The sequence below is a fragment of the Magnolia sinica genome, chromosome 5, assembly GCF_029962835.1.
Source record: "Magnolia sinica isolate HGM2019 chromosome 5, MsV1, whole genome shotgun sequence".
Classification (NCBI taxonomy): Eukaryota; Viridiplantae; Streptophyta; class Magnoliopsida; order Magnoliales; family Magnoliaceae; genus Magnolia; species Magnolia sinica.
The window spans coordinates 44,913,134-44,918,752 of record NC_080577.1 but is presented as its reverse complement, the minus strand read 5'-3'; the positions used below and the strand labels follow the sequence as shown (position 1 = coordinate 44,918,752).

At 37.4% G+C, this 5,619-nt stretch overlaps 1 long non-coding RNA gene across 4 annotated transcripts; it reads left to right on the top strand.

The window, feature by feature from the left end:
• Window positions 1–3,371: 3,371 nt before the first annotated feature.
• LOC131246003 (uncharacterized) lies at window positions 3,372–5,194 on the top strand. Of its 4 annotated transcripts, XR_009171070.1 has the most exons (5): window positions 3,372–3,541; window positions 3,821–3,865; window positions 4,082–4,197; window positions 5,029–5,073; window positions 5,155–5,194. It is a non-coding gene; the product is annotated as an uncharacterized LOC131246003 (long non-coding RNA). The 4 variants fall into 4 exon arrangements; XR_009171069.1 differs by lacking the exon at window positions 3,372–3,541 and having other exon boundaries at window positions 3,655–3,865; XR_009171072.1 differs by lacking the exons at window positions 3,372–3,541; window positions 5,155–5,194 and adding an exon at window positions 4,655–4,775 and having other exon boundaries at window positions 3,655–3,865; window positions 5,046–5,070.
• Window positions 5,195–5,619: the final 425 nt, after the last annotated feature.

The window sequence follows — 5,619 nt, the reverse complement described above, 5'->3', positions numbered from 1 at the left end:
TATTTAGTTCTTGTGATTTGAAATTACATCCTAAAATCTGATGAAAAAATATATGGACCGTGTCCATATACATAAAACATATCAAGGTGGGCCCTACACGGTTAGAGTAACACCCATGGAGTTACCTAAATAGTGAAATGGTACTATAAGGTCACCTCATAGGAACTTCCCATGAGGTTAATCTGTGTGGGCCCCATCATGATGTGTGTAGAACATCAACACCATGCATTTGATGTGCCCCCTTTAAGTCCAAAAATCAGTCATATATGAGACTTAGGTGGGCCATGACATCTAAAACTATGTGAAAACATCCCTAAAACATATAAAAGCATTTGGTGGGGCCCACATGAGTTTTGGATGTGTATGAAACTTGGTCTGACTCCTCATCCAAGTGGGACACACATAATGAATGGGCTAGATCTATGAACCACATCTAGGTGGGCCCAATAAATGATTATGAATGTTTTAATGGGAGGGTAACCCTCTCAACTATAGTATGTGGTACTGTGTGGGCCCAACTATGATGTATGTGTTTAATCCATGCCGTCCATCTATTTTTAAAGATCATCGTATGGCATGAGACAAAAAATGAGGCATATCCCAATTTGAAATGGACCACATTACAAGAAATAGTGTTGAATGACCGTCAACCATTTAAAACATTCTGGGGCCCATAAAAGTTTTGAATTGAGATGATTTTTGTTTTTCCCCTTCATCTAAGCCTGTATGACCTAATAAACAGATTGGATGCCAAATAAAGAGTACAGTGGGCCTTACATAGGATTTTAATGATGGATATCCAATCACTATTGTTTTCATGTGGTGTGGCCCACCTAATATTTATATTCCTCTCAATTTTGGGCCCCACCATGATGTATGTTTTATATCCACACCTTCCATCCATTTGGAGAGATCATTTTAGGGTAATATCCAAAGATAAATCTAAAGCTCCAGTGGACCCCAGCACAGAAAACAGTGGGGATAGTGACACCCACCATTAAAAACTGTTTAAGGACCACGAAAGTTTTAAATCAAGCTAATATTTGTGTTTTACCTTATTTCATATTTTTTTAAAACTTTTGAACAGGTTGGATTTCACATAAAATTTATGGTGGGCCTTAGGATAGTTTCAACGGTGGGAATCACTCTCCCCACTACTTTTTGTGGTGAGGTCCACTACATCCTTTTATCTGCCTCATTCTTTAGCTACTGTTTAGGATCAGACCTAAAATAAATCTTAAAAATGGATGGACGGAGTGGATCAACAAAATACATTAAGGTGGGCTCCACAATCCCTGAATTTACAGTCAGTCTATGGCTCTGCCCAAACCCGATTTCCTGATAAAGCCTTCCGCATATGTTCAAGCGGTCAAAACCTTTCTAGGTGGGGCCCACCGTGATGTTTGTGAGAAATCCACCCCGTCTATATATTTTGTGAGATAATTTCAGCACTTGAAACCAAAAGTGAGAAAGATACAATATTCCAGTGGGCCGCACTAAAGGAAAAGGTGGTTAGGGATATTACTACTGTTAAAACCTTCTTGGGGTCGAAAGTGATGTTTAAATGCCATCTATACCATTAATAATGTCATTCCTACTGAGATGAGCCGAAAAAACAAATATTAGCCTGATTCAAAACTCATGTGATCCCATGAATATTTAAATTGTGTACATATAATCGTCACGTTTTTAGCCCACTCGAGTATTGGATACGGTTCTTTTTTTTTTATTATTATTATTATTATTATTATTATTATTATCTTAGTACTAAAATGAGCTTACAAAATAGATGGACGGGTGGATTGCTGACAAACACAAAGGTGTTCCCCACCTAACTTTCTGCCAAAGGCTATCGCTGGAAATCCGCATCCGCTCCACCCCGCCCGGTTCGTAGGCGGATTGGCTGGTGTACAACGCACCCGGCAACATATTTGCTGTGTTAACGTCACTAGTTCTATGGCTCCCATCATAAGGTATGAGTTATATCTAAACCATTCGTCCACTAGATGAGTTCGTCGTAAGTCTTGAACCAAAAAATAAGACGAATCCAAAAATCAAGTGGACCACACTGTAAAAATCAGTGGAGATTGAACACCTGCCATTGAAACCTATGTGGGCTCAAAATAATTTTGGATCAATTTGATATTTGTTTTTTTATCTTCATCTAGGTTTGTGTGACCTTATGAAAAAATTGGATGGAAAGTAAACATTATGGTGGGCCCTATGAATGTATTTAATGGTAAGAATCATTGTCCCACTGCTATTTGTGGTGTGGTCCACTTTAGATTTGAAAATTACTCATTTTTTGGAACAAGTGCTAGAATGATCTCTCAAAATATATGAACGGTGTAGACATGATAAATAAATCATTATGGGCATGTAACTTTGATCTCCCTTGAACCGTTCATACAACTCGGAGCTCGAAGAGCGTCAGCGCTCGTCTTCCCTCGATGGAACAGATGGGCTACTCCCCCTGCCACTAGCATGGCAGGTGGTTGTGGGTCCCACCATGATGTATGTGTTTCATCCATGCCGTCTACATATTTTTCTACATAGTTTTATAACATGAGCCCAAAAATAAGATATATCCTAATCTCAAGTGGACCACATTACAGGAAACAATGTTGATTGAATGTAGACCATTAAAAACTGTTTTGGGGCCATAAAAGTTTTGGATCAAAATGATCTTTATTTTTTTTCTAATCCTATGTCTATGTGACATAATCAACGGATTGGATGTCAAATAAACAGTACACTGGGCTTTAGGAGGATTTTAACGGTGGATATCCAATCACTACTATTTTTCCAATGGATTTTAGCCTTAGATAAAGCTACGGATTTTAGCCGTAGCTATAATCCAATAAGCCGTCGGTAAACTCAAGTTTTTAACGGTGGACGTCCAATCACTATTGTTTTTAAATTTTGTGATCTACCAAGCTTTATTTCAAGCTTAATTTTTTGGATTCGTGTTAAAATTATTTTGAGAAATGGATGGACGGAATGGATGAAACAAATAGATCATGATGGGGCCCACAGCCATAATAGAACCAAAGCTCTATTTACCGTTTTCATTTTTCTTATTTTTCGTTGTGAGTTTCGTATTTAATGTAAAATAGTGGTGACTTGATCATAATAATAGTGGCTAAGATATAGAGTTATCCAGACCATCCAAATAATCGATCTATTGTAAATGGTAAATATTTATATATTTTTATTATATAATACCATATTAACCATCTAGAAATTGGTCTCATGCATGTACGACCGTAATAGAGTTTGTATTATTATTTAGTGGAAAACTCACAACATACGGATTTCAAAGCCTTATCTTATTTGAAAGAGGATTCCAAAATCCATCGAGCGCCCCTCTTTTCCCACTTTTCCTCTTTTCCCTCTTTCCATCTTCCATCGAGAAATCCTCCATCGAGCGCAAAAATCCGGCTCTGTCACAAAAATCCGGCAGTTAGTCCTACAAGACTCTTTCAGAAATCCAAGAGGGAGGAAAAGATACATTCGGCCCGATACGCGTCCCATCCGACAAGTTCCTCTCTCTCTCTCTCTCTCTCTCTCTCTCTCTCTCTCAATTGAAGTTTTCATCTACTTTTTTAGAGCGATTATATGGCTATTGAGAGAGTGTAAATATTTACATTAGATGTTGGTGATGATCGTTCGTGGGTTTTAGTGTTTGATCTTGTATTTTCACCTTATTTTGTGTTATTGGGGGGTTATGAGTCTTCCTCTCTGAGGCTGACGTATTTGAGTTTATCTCTGCAATATATGGCTATGTTGTCACATTAATCTAATACAAACAAATATACAGGTGTGGAAACGAATACGGCTGCTTGTCATTGCATATTATGAATATGTATGGTACTGATACAAAGTGTGTCATTTCAATAAAATTATTTGTACCTTGTTATATATTGAATTCCCATGTCGGCCCAGCATATGATCAGAGCGGGCTGTTAGATAGGTGGATTCACCATGGATTGCTCATGAATCTAAGGATGGAGACTGCCATTTCAGTAAGGAATGCAAAATAGGTGGCCTGACCATTTTACTTCTGCCCTTCATTTTGCAGGTTGGACTGATTATCCAGTCAATCTCTGTAATTTTTGTCCATGTGCGATTACGGTGGGACCCCCGCTGCGATCGTAGGTGGACCATCTTGGGCCCTATGTAGGAATTCATGTGAAGGTACAGGAATTTGAGATGGATCATATAAATATTGGTATGGAAATAAAGAATTTATGGAAGGCTTTGTTCAGTTTGTGGAAGTATGTCGCATCTCTCATAGATCCAGACCGTTGGTCTATTGTTTGCTTTTGAACTACAATTTTTTTTAAATATAATTGACACATTTTATCTCGGAATATGATCTATGAAGTAGCATATGCATGCAATACGAAAATAGAAAATGAAGAATGGATGTTAAGGGTTAGGATTGAAGTATTGACGCTAATACGATGAATGATGTAGTTACGGAAGCATGGGTTGCACATGTACAGCAACATGCATGTCAGCAAACTCTCTCTCTCTCTCTCTCTCTCTTTTCACCTCTTAAGCATGTTCTACAACACATTTTTTAGGATTTTTGTGTGTGTGTGTGTGTGTGTGTGTGTGTGTGTAAGGTATAGGATCTTGTTTATGACAGGAATACCCATATGGTGGTGATAGGATTCAAGGCTAGTTTGGTTTATTAGGGCTTCTTTAGGCCTATACTATGTACACGTAATAGTTATGAGCATTATGATGATTTGGAATAAAATTTCTTAGTTTTGCTATTAATTTGGGTTGTAAGAATATTTGAAAGGTGGTTTGATGGTCTCTAACATTAAACTAGAGGATTGTTAGGTCCTTTCTACTCTTGGGAATGTTATAGCACAAGTGATGCCATGGTCAAAATATTGGTTCAATTGTTAGTGAGGCAAACAGTTGGGATTTTCATTAGCTTTTCTCGATTGCCTTGTTGGATGGTTGTATTGCCTTTGACATTCAGCTCGTTGATGCTTTATTAATATTTTGTAGGATTCTCCTAAGAACAGGGAATTGTTGGGCGCATTTTGGGATAAGGTATATGTTTTGTTTTGATCCTTTTACAATTCTCTATAACAAGTTTTGCTGGTATTAAGCTTTTCATTTGTGTATTTTCAGCTATCTTTGGATGAGGCAATGGAGATTGCATCATTGAAGAATGTGACACTAGAGGTGATGAGTTTGAGCAACATTTCTCATCTATATGTTATTCTCTTTCATCTTATTTCCTTGCCTTTCAAGCTATAGGGATTTATGGTTTATGATAAATTCTGCCAGTTACACCAACTTCAACCATTTGTTAATAGATATGCATGTGAAAACAGGGTAATCGAATTTTAGGATTTATGGAGTTTTATGACTTCTCATTAGTTGTGTTATTAAAAAAAAAAAAAAAAATCCCCAGGAGTATGTTATTAAATTCCACCAGTTACACCAACTTCAACCATTTATTTTTGAATTGGTTATGAACGAGTTCTTTACAAAAAGAGGTCCCCGGGAGTATGTTATTTGTAGATGACAGTTTTGATTGATGAGACATGCGAGAGGGTAAACTCAAAGACATGCGAAGCTATCTTGAAAACC